Source organism: Neovison vison, chromosome 12, assembly GCF_020171115.1.
Source record: "Neovison vison isolate M4711 chromosome 12, ASM_NN_V1, whole genome shotgun sequence".
In the NCBI taxonomy this organism is placed as follows: Eukaryota; Metazoa; Chordata; class Mammalia; order Carnivora; family Mustelidae; genus Neogale; species Neogale vison.
The window spans coordinates 108,288,816-108,307,515 of record NC_058102.1 but is presented as its reverse complement, the minus strand read 5'-3'; the positions used below and the strand labels follow the sequence as shown (position 1 = coordinate 108,307,515).

General features: G+C 44.7%; 1 pseudogene; it reads right to left on the bottom strand.

The window, feature by feature from the left end:
• Window positions 1-4,470: 4,470 nt before the first annotated feature.
• Window positions 4,471-5,270, bottom strand: LOC122891656 (annotated as a pseudogene).
• Window positions 5,271-18,700: the final 13,430 nt, after the last annotated feature.

The window sequence follows — 18,700 nt, the reverse complement described above, 5'->3', positions numbered from 1 at the left end:
CCCGCCTCCGCGTCCGCGCCCGGGTTTCCCGCCGCGCGGGCCGCTGTGGTCGCCTCGCCATCGGCCCTCGGCCCGCTCGCAAGTTTCGTCCCCTCTCTTACCCGCGAGCCCCGTCGCCCAACTTCAGTCGCTTCCTGCTTTGCCCTCGCCCCTGATCAGCCCACTTCGGTCTTCTCGGTCCCTGCACGTCGAGACTTCAGGGCTGTCCGTGGCCGTCATCTCTGTCTCCGTCCCCACCCGTGGCCGCTGCGTGGTCCCGCTCTGCGGTCTCCGGCTTTCGTTCCTTCCAGCGACTGCCGGCTCCGACGCATTATCCGGTTGGGTCCCGGGAGAGGAACGGGGAGCAGTCGTTTCCCACACAGTTGGCGCCCACGCTGCGAGACTGAATTCCCGGGGGGCAGGCACCCGGTGTGGGACCAGTCTGCGCGCCCACAGCGCCCCAGGCCGCCCCATTTCCCGAGACGTACTCCGCGTCCGCGGGAGGACGGCGCCGTGGCCCCAGCTCCTGGTCTCCGGTCCCGACCGCCGACGATCCTCTGGAGCGAGCGCCGACTGCTTGCTCTCGCGTCCGGATGCCTCGAGGGCGCCCATCCCAGGTCCGGCGCGCGTCTCCGCTCTCCTGGCCCCCTTCAGGCCCCAGCCCTGGCTCAAGGGCTTCGAGGTTTCCCCCGCCCGCTCTTGCCGTATCTGCCTCGGCAGACTGCTTCGTATCCCCTGTCCCCGTTTCCCTACAGCCTCTGTCGCCCGCATTTCAAGTCTAATCTCCTCGCCTGCTCTTTGACACCCGCGGAGTCTAGGCGCGCTTGGCTTTTCCCTGTGTTTCGCACTCACCCGGACTGGATGGAGCCGCCAGGTCTGGAGCGGTGAATTTTCTGTCTCCCCTTCCCGCTGCCCGAAGCCCCCTGGCGACCCTTTGCTAGACCCCGCCACCTGACAGGCCCCAGCTCCATAAGGCCTCAGGCGTCGTGGTCTCTGAACACCTTTATTTATTTCTAGAATTCTGGAAAACTCTGCATCCGCTTACCCATTTTTAGGACGACATCTACAACTTTTCATCCTGTACTGAAACAGATGTAGAGGACATAAATGTATATGTGCTGCTGAAGCGAGCACTGTAGAGGACATAAATGTTATCAGAATTTGACATTTGTAGTGGGCCACGTCTGAGATGGCGCCCATGATCCCTTGAGATACATCCTTTTGTATCTCCCCTTGAGTGTGGGCTGACTCCAGCAATAGAACAGGAATAGAGTAAGACGTGATGGGATGTCACTTACAGGGTTAGGCTGCAAAAAGACGGTGGCTTCTGCTGTCCAACCTCTTTCTGGGCTGCTGTGAGCTGCGCTGAGGAGAGGCCCAGAGTCAAGGAACTGAGAAAGGCCTCAACACTGAATAAGAAATCGAGGTGCTCATTTCAAAATTACAAGTATTAGAACATAATTGATCAAAATAATGCAAACATGATGCAAGTTTTGATAAGTAATCATTAAACATAGTAGCAAACTGTTACTTGAAATTCACTTTTTATGAAACCAATGTTTTTTTTTTCCCTCCTGTATCTGTGGACTAGTACTGCTTATTCATCGAATGGGACTGCGTTCAGCATTTTAATTACACGTAAGCCTTGAAAACTTTGTTTACATAAATAATTATACTAGTTTTGTCATAACCATGTTACTTAATTCTTTGGGCCCCTTCTGAGTTACATACCACATATTTTCACCACATATTTTCAATAGTTTGGCAACTAACAACTTGACTGGGTCCTCCTTTGGCTTTGGTAATGCAATATTTGGAATCCTCCTGACCTGAAAACAAAATGTCACTAGAACCCCATTACGTACCAGTGTTTGGGGTAGGTTCTTTTAATATAGTGCTTAGGAGGTTTTTACACTCTTAGGGCTGGGGAGAGGTCTTCTTTTAGAAGTGGGAGAAGGGCAAATGTGAAAAAGAGGTGAGAAAGGAAAAGATGCCTCCCGTACATGACCCCGTGACATCTGGTATCTTCCTAGGCAGGTAAGTTCTTGGGAGAGGACACAGAGCTGTTGAGGTTCCAGAAATCCATTTTCTTCAAGCTGGGGTCATCAAATCTTTTCTGTAAAAGGCCAGATAATGAATATTTTAGACTTTGCCATATGGCCTCTGTCCAGCTGTTTCATTCTGACGTAGGAGCACAAAAGCTGCTGTAGGCAATATATAAACTAAGCGTCACTGGTTCCAGTAAAATATTATTTATGGACACTTACATTTGAATTCCATATAATTTTTACATGTCCCCAAATATTACTCCTTTTTTGATATTCCCCTTCCCCATTATTTAAAAATGTAAAATTCATCTCAGTCCCTGGGTGGTAAAAAGCAAGCCAGATTTGGGCTGCAGGCTCTAGTTTGCTAACCACTGCCCCAAAGCTTCCATTGAGGCATGCCCTTCGAAATGTGTATATATAGCCTAGTTTGAACTTGCCACCCTGGTTTTCAACACTGGCTACATGTGAGAATCACATGAGATGCTTTATTTATTTATCTTTAACTTTAAATTCAAATTAGTTAACATAGAGTGTATTATTAGTTTCAGGGGTAAAATTTAGTGATTCATCACTTGTATACAACATCACATGCCTTCCTTAATGCCTATCATCCAGTTACCCCATCCCCTCACCCACCGCCCCTCCAGCAACCCTCTGTTTGTCTCCTAGGACTAAGAGTCTTTTATGATTTGGCTCCTTCTTAACTTTCATCTTGTTTTATTTTTTCCTCCCTGCTGTTCATCAATTTTGTTTCTTAAATTCCATACGAGTGAGATCATATAGTGTTCATCTTTCTCTGACTGATTTCACTCAGCATAATATACTCTAGTTCCATTCATGTTGTTGCAAATGGCAAGATTTCACTCTTTTTGATGGCTGAGTAATATTCCATTGTGCATATGAACCACATCTTTATTCATTCATCTGCTGATGGACATCTGGGCTCTTTCCATATTTTGGCTCTTGTGGATATTGCTGCTATAAAAATTGGGATGCATGTGCCCCTTCAAATCACTATGTTTGTATCTCTTGGGTAAATGCCCAGAAGTGCAATTGCTGGGTTGTAGGTTAGCTCTATTTTTAACTTTTTGAGGAACCTCCATATTGTTTTCCAGAGTGGTTGCGCCAGCTTGCATTCCCACCAACAGTGCAAGACGGTTCCCCTTCCTTCACATACTTGCCAACATTTGTTGTTTCCTGACTTGTTAATTTTAGCCATTCTGATTGGCGGGAATTGGCATCTCATTGTGGTTTCGATTTGCATTTCCCTGATGCTGAGTGATGTTAGGCATTTTTTCATGTGTCTGTTGGCCATCTGTATGTCTTCTTTGGAGAAATGCCTGTTCATATTTTCTGCTCATTTCTTGACTGGATTTTTAATTTTTGGGGTGTAGACTTTGATAAGTTCTTTATAGATTTTGGATACTAGCCCAATATCTGATATGTCATTTGTGAATATCTTCTCCCATTCCATAGGCTGCCTTTTAGTTTCATTGATTGTTTCGTTTGCTGTTCAGAAGCTTTTTATTTTGATGAAGTCCCAATAGTTCACTTTTGCTTTGGTTTCCCTTGCTACATGAGGTGCTTTAAAAACTATCAATGTCCGGCTGCACCCTCCCCAATACTGATTTAGTTGGTCTGGGCTGGAATCGAGGCTTTTTTTTTTTTTTTTTTTTTTAGTGTTTCCCAGGCAACTTTAATGTTGCAGCCTGACTTGACTCCTATTCTGATTGGCCAAGGCTCTGCCACAGCTCTCAGGATGTGATGCTGCTCTGTGCTATTGCTGTTGCATTTCAGCCAGGGGAAAGCATCACCAGCATAAGATAAAGTGCAATTTGAAAGATTATAAGATGTAGGGGACCTGGCTGACTCAGTTAGAGGAGTGTGGGACTCTTGTTCTTGGGGTCATGAGCTTGAGCCCCACGTTGGGTATAGAGATTATTTAAATAAAATACATATATAAGTAAATATAAAAGTTTTTATAAAATGTAAAAAAAGTGGGTGTCTTCAGTTGAATAGAATCTTGCCTGCAAGACCGAACCCTCCTTCCAGCAAAGCTCCTGGCTTCCTCACCACTGTGTTCCTCTCACCCTCAAGTGCATTTCAGAGTGTGATGTGTTAAATAATTACTTCCTGAGTGCATCACTGGATTGCTTTGTTCATCTCTTATTTGTTCTCTGCGCTCTTACTTTTCTCTCTTCCCTTCTTCTCTGCCCAGACAGAGCCTCTTTCTGAGGAAGTAGGAGATGCTCAGTAGGCATTTGTGGATTCATTGACTGATTGTGAAAGGAGTGGTAGGAAGGTGTCAGGCAGGAACTGAAGAACTTGGTGGTGTCTTTGGTTATGGAAAAAGAGAAGAAGCTCCTGCTTCCCCTCCACCCCTCCACTGGCTGAAACAGAACTTTTTATTACTTTTATGTACAGAAAATTCAACACTGTCCACTCAGCCCAGTCTGGTGGTCAGTTCTTTAGGCTTTGCATTTTCCAGCTTGGTGATACAAGCCATCAGCTTCAGATGTAGGACCGTTGCCTCCCTAGTGGCAGCAGATCTCATAAAATCTGTCATTGTAATTGGTCCTGATGGCTTCCACCAGCTTAGCCAGAGCTCCTTTGTCTTCTGAGTTAACCCGTGTGAAGGTGACAGTGGTGCAGTTCTTCCCGTCGACAGAAGCCCTGGCTTGACCTTCCCCTTGATAACCCAGTAGGGAAGCCCCATCTTACGACACAGGGCAGGCAGGAAGACAAGCAGCTTAATGGGATTCACATAATGTGCAATCACTACCAGCGGAGCCTTCTTGTTTTCCACCAAGGTGGTGAGAGTAGGAACCCTTTAAGGCTTTAAGGACAGGTGGCCTCTTAGGGGGGACAACTTCTTTGCTGGTAGCTTTCTCCTCAGCTAGGGCCAACAATCTCTGCTTCTTCTCTTGCTTTGCCTTTGGTATCTGTGGGTCTGCTTAGGCAGCTGAGGAGCTGTTTGGCAGGCCAAGGCCTGAATGAACTGGTTAATCCTGGGAGGCACTTTTAGACGTTTATAGAGAATAGCCCTTTGCCGCTGCAGCCGGATGTAGTGGGAGCATTTGACAAAGTGGGTGAGGTCCCTTTTGGGCTGCATGTCCTGTCTGATGCCAAGATTCTCGAGTCTTTTCTCAAACAGGACACTGACCACCTCCTTGGCCCCTGCTTCTTCACAACATCAGGAATTGGGGCCCCCTTCCTCCCCTTCTCCTTCTTTCCTTTTGGCATCTTGGATGGCTGGAGAAGAGAGAAAACACCCCTGCTTCTATTACTGGTTGATGATGGAATGGAGGGAGTGGTTTTGCCATGAAGAAGATGAGAGAGTCAGAAGATAAGGAAATAGTCTCTGACTGACTGGTATTTGTCTATTATCTCCTTGTATTTTCTGCTAGTGTACAATCTCAATGAAAGAAGGAGGGCCTGGGAGTCATTTTCTGCCCGTGTCTAGAAAGCACCTATCCCAGAGCTGATGATCAACAAATATATTTTGAATGAACTGTTGAATAAATGTGTTCGCTGAGATTTAATAAGTCTGAGAGAGATTTTTGTGTGCAAGAAAATTATTTATACTATTGGTGTCTCAATTATTACTCACTTAAACTGAGTTATGAAATTTAAGTCCCAATTTTTCCTCAAGCTTTTAAATTAAACTTGGAAATCTTGCTAGTACACGTATTAATTTAGTAATGTTCCTTTAAAATAAGAACTATCACTTTTACTTGTTCTTTGATTCATGTGCAGTTAACTCATAAATTTAAGCTTAGATTGCCTTTAAACATTTAACAGTACTCAAAACTTGATTAATTATATTTCCTTAGATATTTCAAACATATTACAAATTTTATGTGTCTGCTTCCCTTAAACATTTCTAATGCTAAATAAGTAGACTTATAAATTTGACAAACAAAGCATTTCTAAGCATTTAAGCAACACTTGCAAATCTCATTGTTAACAAACTCTACGAGGTTATTGCAGTAATGGTTCGTATCCTGATTTCTTCATACCTTCTTGAGTAATCCTCTCTCACTCTTACTCTGGGCATAGTCATTGGAATTGCTTTGGCCAATGGCACAATAGCATAAGTAACACACTGTGGTTTGCTCTCTCTTGCTGTGTTTGGAATCTTAGACCCCCACGTAAGGAAGTCCGGGCTAATCTAGTGGAGGATGAGAGACCATATAGAGTACCCTTTCAACCACCTGACCTTGACCATTCAGCCTGACCATTAGCACAGCTGGAATCAGACCAGACCAGAAGAGCTGTTCAACTGACCCACAGAATGAAGAGAAATAATAAGAGATAATTTTAGTCACTAAGTTTGGGTGTTTCTTAGTGTTGCAAAAGCAAACTGATATTTAAACTGAAATCCTTCTTATTTGTAATAGGCCTTTTCAGGCCAGAGTTTTCCCCCTGAAACTGGGACTGTGCTCACTTTCTGACAGAATCTCTTTCATAGCTTCTGTACTCCTGATTTGAGTTGATGAGGTAATGAACCCTGCATCCAGATTGTAGCTAATTACTCTACTGCTGGATTGGATTCCACACCCTTCTAATATTTCTTTCCTTTATCAACTCTCGCTTTGAAGTCATTTGTAAGTATCTCTTCTATGATCATTAGGGTCAGTTACCCTTCTAACTATAAAGTTTGAGCTTTTTATTTATTTTATTGAATTAAAAAAATTTTAAGTATTCTCTACACCCAATATGGGGTTCAAACTCACAACCCTGAAGTCAAGAGTTGTGTGCTCCACTGACCGAAACAGCCAGACACTCCAAGTTTGATCTTTTTATTTTATTTTTTTTTAAGATTTTTATCCATTTATTTGACAGAAAGAGAGACAGGGAGAGAGGGAACACAAGCAGGGGTGGAGGGAGAGGGAGAAGGAGAAGCAGGTTTTCCACTGAGCAGGGAGCCTGATGTGGGGCTCCATCCCAGGACCCTGGGATCATGACCCGAGTCCAAGGCAGACACTTAATGACTGAGCCACCCAGGCACCCAAGTTTGATCTTTTTAAACAAATAAATGCATTTAACAATTTCTTGACATAATAAACAATGTCAGTGCAATACAATTAATATTCATGCCAAGGTGATAAGAAAGAGAATAACACAACCATCACTATAAAGATCATTTTCATGAGTTGAAATTTTCTCCTAGGGCACTTCCTGTTTTTCTCCTTCTGGAGTATCATTATAGGTTCATGATTTTTCTCAGATTTGTTCCAATGAAATGTAATGATTATTTCCTTTTTATTCAAACTGTAGTATCTCAGCCAATGAAATATCCTTTAAACTTGCTCTTGTCTCCTCAGTGTTGCCCCAAATGGTCTGAAGTATCTCATTACCTGGAAATAAAGTATTTTAGGCCACAAATCAGCTACTTTTCACCAAACGTTGGTTGTTTCAGTGATATATTAGAGACCCCATTCAGGGACTGTGGTCCAGAAACAGATAATCCTTCTTCTGAAATTTGGTCAGAAGGGCCATAGTAGCCTGACATTTTTTTCTAAAAAGATTTTATTTATTTGAGACACAGAGAGAGAGAGAGAGTGCGAGTGTGGTGGTGGGGTGGAGGGAGAGAGGGATAGGGAGGAGCAGACTCCCCATTGAGAAGGCAGCTTGATGCAATGTGGGACTCCATCCCAGGATCATGACCTGAACTGACGGCAGACGCTTAACGGACTGAAGCACCAGTCGCCCAACAGTAGCTCGGCATTTGATCTCAATTCCTGAGTCATTTCCCTCATTTCATCTCATCAAACAGGCATTTTATCATCTCACATCAACACAAGAAGAAGAAGAGTGAGTACAATAAATATTTTCAAAACTTTTATTACAGCATATTGTTGTAATTGTTCTATTTTTATTTAGATATTGTTGTTAATCTCTTACTGTAACTAGTTTATAAGTTAAACTTTATCATAAGGATGTAGAGGAAAAAATAGATACATAGGGTTTGGTACTATCCTTGGTTTCAGGCATTTACTGAGGGCCTTGGAATATATCCCTGTGGATAAGGGGGAGACTATTATACTTTTTAAAAGTAGGAGTTCATAATGATGTCTTCAATACAATTTCCACTTTACCTAATCGTTAACTCTTGTTATGACATTAAAATATTTTATTTGCAACATATATTTTTAAATTCAATACGCATTTCCAACTAAATTTAGCAGAAGAGTTCTAAGTTGTTGAGCATATTGGTCACATTTTATGGAGCAGATTGAAAAATAGAGAAATACTACTTAAGCAGAGAGTTCCATCAAATTCTATAAATGATTAGCTTTGCTTTCTGTGAGGCAGAAACAGATGTACTGGGATTTCTTGCCTTTATCACTTACCTTCTAGGCAGAGGAACTTCCCAGAATCCCAATCACCAGAATATACCTGCGGGATGTCGCACCATTCTTCTCAGACGCATGTTCTTAGCAAGGATGGAAATTTCTGCTTTTCCTCTATTTCTAAGACAGATTCACATTAGAACAAGAAAGAGTTATTACAAAAAAATTGTTTTTTAAAGGCATTCAGTCCAGGGATTGTTAAGCTAAAGTCCATGGATAAGTTCTAGGAAGTTTATAAACACTCAGAAATAATTTGCAAAATGTTTATTTGTTTATGTCTCTTTCCCTGGAAAGAGAATTCATAAATTTCATCTGATTCTTAAGGGGATTTTAGTATTAACAAAACAAAAATAAAACCACCACAAGCACAACAACTAAACCACAGCATTGATTTAGTCTAATAATCTTTTCCCTTAGTGGTAAGTAAACTGATCAAGTGAATCACTGGTCTGAAATCACAGTTTGTGACAGAGCCTAGGACAGAGGGAACTGGGTGGTAAGCTTGGTAAAGAAGTTAGAAGTTCTGAACACCTCGATGAGGGTTCTTTCTCTTACATGAAGCCAGAGCAGGGAATCATTACATCTGAGAATAATTGTTTAATTTTTATTTTAAAAAGGGAGCATTGAGATTTGAAGAAAGAGAGGGAAGGGGTATAAATGATGGAACAGCAATAACACTGGGGGAAATTGCGCAAGATGAGTCAAAAGAATCAGAGGCTTAGAAGTCATTTTCATTTATGAGCGACAGAAAGATGTGATGAGAGGTATAGAATTTTGTGTAAGTGCTTGTCAATAACATGGGTAGAGAATAGTGGTCATTGTAAAGGAAGTAAAATATAAAAAAATTTGCAGAATATTTCTCCTTCTGAATCCACGTAGGCTTCTTTATGGGGATTGACAAGTTGATTCTAAGATTTGTATGGAAACTCCAAGGACCCAGAATATCCAAAGCAGTCTTGGGAAAGAATAAACTTGGGAAACTTATACTCTTGGACTTCAAGACATTTTCGAAAGCTACAGCAATCAAAACTGTTGGTTGGTGCTGGCATAGGACTAAGAAATAAGCCAATGGGACATAGAGATTCCAGAAATCATGCACACTTGCATGGCCATTTGATTTTTGACAAGATGCCAAAGCAATTAAATGGGAAAAGGAGTCTTTTAAGGAATAATACTGAAACAGCTGGGGATCTCTATAGAAAAAAATGTCCTCCCACCCCACTTACACCATACATAAAAATTAATTCAAGAGGGATTGTAGATCTAAACATAACAGTGAAAATTGTACTGCCTCTAGAAAAAAAACAGAAGAGAATGTCTTGGTGACTTGGAAATAGATGATGGTTTCTTAGGATGAAGAAAATAATAACCACAAAATATATATGATAAATGAAATATAATGAAAATTTAAAACTTCTATTTATTAAACACACTGTTAAGGAAATGAGAAGATATGACATGAACAGGGAAAGCATTTCAATAGACACTTCAAAAACTAAGGTATGTATGAGTAGCCAATAAGCACATGAGAAAGTGCTGACCATCCTTATTCATTAGGGAAATACAGATTAAAGCCACAATGAAAAACCACTATATACCTACCAGAACAGCTAAAGTTGAGCATACTAACAATACCAAATATTGGCAAGGTTAGGTTTAAAAATATTTTGGAAATCATTGTAGTAATTTGTATGTATTGTTTTTCTTTCTTTCTTTCTTTCTTTCTTTCTTTCTTTCTTCTTCTTCTTCTTTTTTTTGTCTGTGTTCTTTCTTAAGGAATTTGAAATTTGTAGGAGAATGTTGTGTTAGAGAGTCTGACATAATATACTTGCTATAGTGATTTAAAACCTCTAAGAGAATTTGATATCAAACTTGTGGGTTATTTTGAAATATGTAAAGAGTTGAATGATAATAGATTTGGATAATTTGAAGTGTGTTTAAGAATCTGATTGCTGGGGCACGTGGGTGATTCAGTGGGTTAAGCCTCTGCTTTCAGCTCAGGTCATAATCTCAGGGTCCTGGGACTGAGTCCTGCATCGGGCTCTCTGCTCAGCAGGAAGCCAGCTTCCCCTTCTCTCTCTGTCTGCCTCTCTGCCTACCTGGGATCTCTCTGTCAAATAAATAGATAAAATCTTAAAAAAAAAAAAAAAAGAATCTGATTGCTTTCGGGGAAGCCTGCGTGGCTGAGTCAGCCAAGCATCTGACTCTTAGTTCTCGCTCAGGTCCTGATCTCAGGGTCGTGAGATGGAGCCCCAGGTCAGGCTCTGCACTGAGCAGGGAGTCTGCTTGAGATTCTCTCTCTCTTCCTCTCCCTCTGCCCCCCTCCTTGCTCACAATCTCTCTCTCTCTCAAATAAATAAATAAATAAATGAATAAATAAATAAATCTATCTTGAAAAAAAAGAGTCTGATTACTTTTGTAATGTGTTTAGATTTTAGATCATTTGATTTATGGAATCTTTAAGACTTACCAAGGTCTAGGAAAGGAGTTTAAGTGCTTTGGATAGTTCGGTTGGAAAGAAATGTAAGTTTGTTTTTTTAGGAGTTTGATGAGCGTAGGTACTGTTTTCATGGCTGGAGTTCAAGATGCCTAGAAAACCCAGGTATCCAAGCTTGTGAATATATTTTCCCAAGACATAGATTTTAATTACTCTTGAAGAATTCTGTCCTTAGCTGGCAGAATAAAAATTTAAGAGAATATACCATTACCTAATCAAACTGATTTCCAGAGTGGGGAAAGGTCCCGTCTGTTTGTTGGCATCTTAAAGATTTTATGATGAAATAGATTTTTAAGAAAGTTTTGAGATGTGAGAGAGTGGGCAGGACAGAAGGGCATTTTAGCACAGGAGACACTGAAAGGAAAGGCATAGAGTTTTTCCAGGGAGTGCAAGCAATCAAATGTGACTGGATCATGTAGGGGTTATAGTGGGAAAGTCAGGCTGCTTCAGTCAGTGCAAGAAGCCATTGGGAGTGCTGTGCAGGGAGTGCCTCTGTCTGAACTTGGCCTCCACTGACTCAGCTGACAGTGCCACAGAAGGGGGGCTGCACTGACTCAGCTGACAGTGCCACAGAAGGGGGGCTGCACTGACTCAGCTGACAGTGCCACAGAAGGGGTCTGCACTGACTCAGCTGACAGTGCCACAGAAGGGGGGCTGCACTGACTCAGCTGACAGTGCCACAGAAGGGGGGCTGCACTGACTCAGCTGACAGTGCCACAGAAGGGGGGCTGCACTGACTCAGCTGACAGTGCCACAGAAGGGGGGCTGGAGTGGCGGGCCTGAGTGCTAGAAGACCTGCCCAGTCCTTCGTCTGCTTTTTTGTTCATCCATCCATCCTTGCATCCATGCATCCATCCAATCTTTCATTTAGTTGAGATTTCTTTTTTTAAATTTTAAAATATTTTATTTATTTATTTGACAGAGAAAGACACAGCAAGAGAGGGATCACAGGCAGGGGGAGTGGGAGAGGGAAAGGGAGAAGCAGGCTTCTAGCTGAGCAGGGAGCCCGATGCGGGATCATGACCTGAGCCTAAGGCAGACATTTAACGACTGAGCCACCCAGACACCCCTTAGTTGAGATTTCTTGACCATTACACTGTGCCAGGCTCTGTGTTCAGGGGACCCACAAGTGGAGGGATATAGTCTCTGCCCTTTAGGAACTCCCTGGTATGTAGGGAAGACAGACTAGATGGCAAGGAGGGCGGTGCCTGCTCTAGCAGCCCTGTGCTCAGAAGGCTGCAGGCTACCAGTTCATGCAGGCGTGGATGGCTCGCTGTGCGGAGAGATGAGGGCCAGTGCCCCAGAGAAGGTGGCTCTGTGCTCATGTCACCCCTGTCCACCACGTGGTGGCAGGGAACAAGGAAAGGAAAAAAATGAAATAAATCACTCTGTTCTGCATTTTATTACAAAAATTCAAACCTAAGGAAAAGTTGAAGCATAGTACTACTAAGCCTGTCCCCCCCCAGTTCAATACTTGTTAACGCTCTGTCATATTTGCTTTACCTCTCTCCATGTATGTTTAGAGATGTTTGGCAGGTGGAGGCATCATGATAGTTCGACCCCAAATTTTTCAGCAGAAACATCCTCGGAGTAAGGACAGCTCACTGCATCAACGAAATGTCTTTATGACACCTAAGATAGTGAACACTAACTCCTTAATATTCAGATCATGGTTGAATTTCTCCAGTTGTGCCGCTAAATGCTTTTACCGTGGTTTTTTCAAAATCTTGGTTCATTCAAGATTCACATATTGCATGTGGCTGATCTCTTTATATCTGGAACAGTTCCCTTGCCTTTTAAAAGATTATATTGAATATTCCACATTAAAAAATATTTTATTTATTTATTTGAAAGAGAGCACAAGCAGGCAGAATGGCAGGCAGAAGAAGCTGGGGCTCAGTCCCAGGACCTTGGGATCATGACCTGAGCTGAAAGCAGACTGCTTAACCGGCTGAGGCACGCAGGAGCCGCAGAATATTCCACATTTTTATATTTGTCTTACAACTTCCTTGTAGTGTCTCTTAGCAGGATATTTATTTATTTACTTATTTTGATTTATTTATTTGAGAGAGAGCGAGAGCACAAGAGTGGGTGGTGGATGGCAGGGGGGGAGAGAGAAGCAGACTCTTCGATGGGCAGCGAGTCTGACATGGGACTCAATCCTAGGATCCTGGGATCATGACCTGAGCTGAAGGCAGACGCTTAACAGACAGCCACCAAGGTACCCTGCATGATTTGTTCTATTCCTCACACTTCCTGTAAACTGGAAGTGAGGCCAAAAGGCTTGATTTTATTCAGGTTAAATCTTTTTGGTCAGAATAACCCCCAGGCAATGCTGTATATTTTATATGACACTGCATTGGGAAACCCAATAAGGTCAGGTTGTTCCCACTGTTATTTACTTTATTTTTTAACTTTTATTTATTTTTTCATAGCTTTATTAAGGCATTCACAGACCATACAATCCCCTATCGAAAGTGTACAGTTTGTGCTTCTCCGTCGTCCCGGGGCTGCATAACTGTTCCTATTACCAATGCTAAGCGTGGCCACCTGGTTGAAGTGGTGATATTCAGGAAAGAGAGACATCTGAATTTACAAAGATTTCTTGAGCTCTGTGAGTCAAACTCCACATGGAGCACTAGACTCAGGAAGGCCAGCTGACTGAGAGTTCAAGGGGTTCCCGTGACCTTGGAGAATACAGACGCGGGGTGGGTTGTGGGGACAGAAGTCAGATCCCAAGAAGAATGTGGGTGCTGGTGCTGTGGAGCTCCCACAGGGCAGACTTAATTTACGAGGCCTTAAAATCACAGGAAAGCAAAGGCTTGGGAGGTGGCTTGAAGGGGTACCATGCTGAGTGGAACTTGGGGTGGCTGCCACCCCTTTCCTCCACCTGCCATAGACCTGTGTGTCTGTACGCTCTGCCCCACTGCTCATCGACTGTAGTTCCAGGTTTGTATAGAGCAGCTATACAAACAGACAAGCTCAGGAAACCCAAAGGCTGGGTAGGAGCAGATGGGAATGTAAATGGAGTTTGCCGAGTGCAGACCAAGTGCCAGGCTGGGACCTGGCTTCCCCTAGCTGTGTCATTTAATCCTTATAGCACCCTGTGAGGTGGGCATGTCATAGAAGAGCTAACAAGTTGGGAGAGATTACTAATTTTTTGCTTCCTTTTTTAAAAGAGAGAGAGCATATGAGAATGGGGTTAGGTAAGGGACAGAGGGGGAGAGAGAGATAGAGAGAGAGAAAGAATCACAAGCAGGGTCCATGCTGAGGAGCCAGACCTAGGGCTCCACCTCACAGCCCTGAGATCATGAGCTGAGCCGAAATCTAGAATCAGACACTTCACCGACTGAGCCATCCAGGTGCCTTGAGAAATTGCTAATCTACCCAAGGTCACATAGCAGGGTTTTGGGGGGCACATGAATTGAGTATATCAGTTTTGAAGCATGCTCTCCATGTCTCACTGCCTCCTGGGGCCTTTAGTCCTTGAGCCCTCCTGTCTCCCAGCCTCCCAGCCCAATGGTCTCCCCTTCTCTACCCAGTCTGAACTCCAAGGCGGTCGCTAGGACTCTCAGCACTGAGCCAGGCATCTCTACGGAGCTGGGTTGGGGACCTCGACAGCGAGCACTGGATTCACCCGGGGTCATGGTGTGCACAATGCCCAGTTCCAGGAAACACTATCAGTACTAGAATCTCGGTGAATGGCGCCCCCTGATGTTGTGCAGTGCATAGCATAAGAACCTGTAAGCAAGGTCCCAGCTAAGGTTTCTCCATCCCACCCTTCCTCCCATTCTTCCTTTTTCTGTTTCCTTTTTTCATGAGGAAACAGCAAGGACACGTGTGAGATCAAGGTTACAGTCGGTGTGATTAGACCCGGCTACCTGGTGCCTCCTTGTTCCTGGTGGAGTCACACCTGAAGTTCATTATTCTCAGCAGTCAACAGAGAATGAGGAATCTTCCAGGCTAGGGGTGGGAGGAACATAGGCCTGCTTTCTATACTGTTTTTAGGCTACCAACCCCCAAGAACCCAGAACCTCGTTTTGTACAAATCCCAGGTGAGTTCATGTGTGGGGGCTGGGATGGCCTAGCCATCCTTCTGCTCTCCAGAAGGTGGGAACGTGAGATGCGTTGTACCCCATCCACAGTTGATCAGGGGACAGCTGTTTGGCCTGCCTTTGTGTTTGCCTGGCAGTTTCCTTGCAGGAACCTGAGCATGACTTTTTCTGTTTCTGTGCATTTCTTGGAGTGTTCCTCCTCAGCCCTCATGGAGGGGGACTCCCAAGGGAATCCCGAGCCACCTGTGAAAATCGACGCCCACCTCAGGACACTTTGGCAGGAGCACCAGGAGCAGCACAGGCCCGGGCGTGATCTTCCACCTCCCTCCCTAGCGTTTGGTCTTCTGGAGCCATAGTTGGTAGTGGCCGCTAAGGGTTCACAGACCACTCCCCCTGCAGCAATTGTATGATTTTTTTTTCCACCTCATATTGTCCTTGACCTTTCTCAGCCACTCATTGTACATTCTCTTGGTTCTCTGAAATTACCTGATTCCGCCTATTCTTGGGTCAGATATTAGTTGGATGTTAGTTCGGCTGGGGCAGAGACATCCAGAAGAATGCTGACTTAGACTGTATTTCTGTTGCCTGTAGAAGTTCAAACTGGTATGGAGACTCTGTTTCGGAAGTCTTCAGGAGGCCAGACTCCTTCTATGCTTCTATTCCTGTGGGAAGGCCCTTCTCTGCATCTGGGGACAGCATTTCAGCGAGTGAGAAGGGGGAAAAGGAGAGGGAAGGAGGTTCCGGAAGTTGCCACCTCACCTGCTCACATCCTGTTGACCAGAGTGTTTCTGACAGCAGGAGAGATTGGGAAATGCAGTCTTATTAAGGGAAGCTGTGTACAGCTCACAATTCTAGTCCTATGAGAGAAGAGTGGGATGGCAGTGCCTGCCACACATGGGCTGGGCTCTAGGGACCTCTGGTTCCATAGGACAAGGCTGCGGGAAGTGGTGAAGCAATCCTCCCACTTGCTCCTGATTGTCTGCAGGAGTTTCCTCCTATCACGTGCTGCTGTGTGGCCGGAGTTCAGACTGGCCCAAACCCATGCTACAGGGAAGGTGACTCTGAGATTATGGGATGCTTGTATTCTGTCCAGAGACCACCATTCCCTTAGACAGGGCACTGGACCCTAGCCTCACAGATCCCATAGGCACTGCTGCTGGAGCAGCGTCTCCATCCGTCCCTGCACCCACCCCTCCATTCCGAGTCAGAGGTTGAGTTGAGGATGCTCCCTTCTTCCTGTTGATGGTTCTTGTATGTTCCTGTTTTGATAGAAAGCATGTCCTCTGGTTAGATTGTGGGTGTGGTGTGTATTTGCTTCTCTGGCGGTCTACGCCATCTTTTATTTACTTCCCTTGCCTCCTATAGATGCTATGATGGAGAGAAAGTCTGGACTGTGTCCTGAAAGAGTGTCAGCCTCAATCATCAAGCCAAGGGCAGTGACGTAAGTTCCTTCATCAGAGTAATAGCTGCGGTTCTCCCACATGCCAGCATTTGGTTGTTGGCAAGGACCCTCATCGTGCAGCAGCAGTTGCCATTCAAACATGCCATGCCATGATTATGGTCGCTTCTGGTTCAGGTACATTGCTTGTATATATACCACGCCGTTCTAGTATGATGGGCTCACACCTGCTATGTAGCTATCAGACTGGTGCATTATTCATGGGTCAGACGAAGACCTATTTGGGTCCTGATCTTGAGGGAGCATCACAAGGGGAAGAACAGCAGTCAAGATGCATCCTCACGCTGTCACGGCTTCATCTTTCGATGCTGGATCATGATCTCATGCCCAGAGCAGCATGGCGACATGCCTTCAGTGTCCAGATGCCTTATGAACTACAAGTTCTCCAGGTGAGATGATCTGCCTGCGTATTTCGGGGGCTCAGTGGTGTCCTTGTTAGACAGGTGCAGACCTGCTCTTAAATAGGAGGTATCAGTTTGCTCTTTGGTTTCCCCACAGCTCCTACCAGACAAGAAATTCCCCTTGATGATCTTGAGGGAAATGCAAGGAATGGGGAGTTTTCAGCCCAACTGTAGCAAAAGGGACTGTTCAGTAGTGAAACTGATGATGAGCAGGAGGAAATGGAGACTGGGTCAAACCCAACACCTGCAGCCAATGCAATAACATGTTTTTTATGAAAAAGAGAAAACGGAGAGGGGTCCCTCTGCAACCCAAGGGCCCCCAGCAAGACTTGCAAAAGCTCAGAGATGAGTCTTCTTGGCTCCTGAGCACTCTGGCATCCCCGTTGTGACAGCCTTGGAATTTCTGTAGCTATTTGGGTTATGACCTCCTCCTGGCTGCTGTTTCAGAAACCATGGGGCTTATTGTCTGGGCTCTCCATTTGTGAGAATACACACTCCTATCATAGTCCTAGGTCTTGATCACCTCGTTCATTTCTGGGGCAATGTGTGGCATGATTTTATTTAATTCAAGCTAAGGCGGTGTGGAATACATCATCTTAAACACCTCTCTTCGCCCAAGTGGGTTATTACTTAATTACTTACTTATTCAGCTCCTTCAGGCCCTAGGGGTGCCACAGAGAAAAGAACCAAGTCCTAATGTAAACCAGTGTCACAAACCTCTTGTTCCTTTTTGTCTTTGATGAGGTGGTTTGAAGGGTGTTAACCACTTCTGATGGGTGGGGCCACCAAGGGTTTCCAGGGCAGTTTCTGCACTGCACACAGGGTGGGCCTCTGTACCTCCCTCGGCTTTCAACACTGTTCAGCTCTGTCCTTTCAACTGCTCTGCTTCTGTGGCAATGGCTCCTTGCTTTGCTCAGACTCATGCACTCTGACCCTGAAAGGAGGGAGTGAAGGGGTGTCCTGATGTCCTTACTCTGATCAAAGACCTGTTCCTGAGATGATGGATGTCACCTGGAACACCTGAATTCTCATCCATGGAGCTCAGGGGACATTGTTTCCAAACTCAGTCCACTTTATGAGTACCTCGATGTGGACTTCCCATCTCCTGGCTGTCCTGGGGCTAGGGCCTTACCCCTAGCAGCACGCACATCTCTGAGCTTTTGCTAGTCTTGTTGGGGGCCCTTGGGTTGCAGAGGGACCCCCTCTCAGCTTTCTCTTTTTCAGAAAAAACATGTTGTTGCATTGGCTGCAGGTGTTGGGTTTGACCCAGTCTCCATTTCCTCCTGCTCATCATCAGTTTCACTACTGAACAGTCCCTTTTGCTAGAGCTGGGCTGAAAACTCCCCATTCCTTGCATTTCCCTCGTAAATTCCTGCCAAGCTCACCTGTCCCTCCTTCCCTCGTTGTCAGCACCAGATGTGTCAAAGCTAGGAAGGTGGCATCTGGTTAAAGATTGGATTGAGAGAGGGCGGGGCCATTCCACGGGAAAAATCCCTTTTAAATTGAGAGGCCATGGGCTCCAGAAGCTGCCTTCAGCTCCCAGCCCTGGGCTGGCAGGTTGTCCCGATGCGCAGAGAGTGCTACTTGAAATTAGTTCACCCAGGCCAGGGATGCTAGCCAACTGACCGATTCATGGTAGCCTCACCCCGAATGTGAAGAGTACCCATATTGAGAGTCCTGCACCTAGCTCTGCTCCTGCTCTGAGTCAGCAAGCAGCACCCCAGGAAAGGCTGACTTGAACTGCAGCCCCTCCCTGCCCCTGAAAATCCAGCTCATCTAAACCTTGGGGTCTAGTCCAGCCCACAGTGGCACATCCCTACAGAGCCCACAGCTGAGGGCCTGAAAAGGTAACATGGTGTGGGACCTTTTGCTCACCTTGAACTTACCTTGTTCATGTCTTGAACC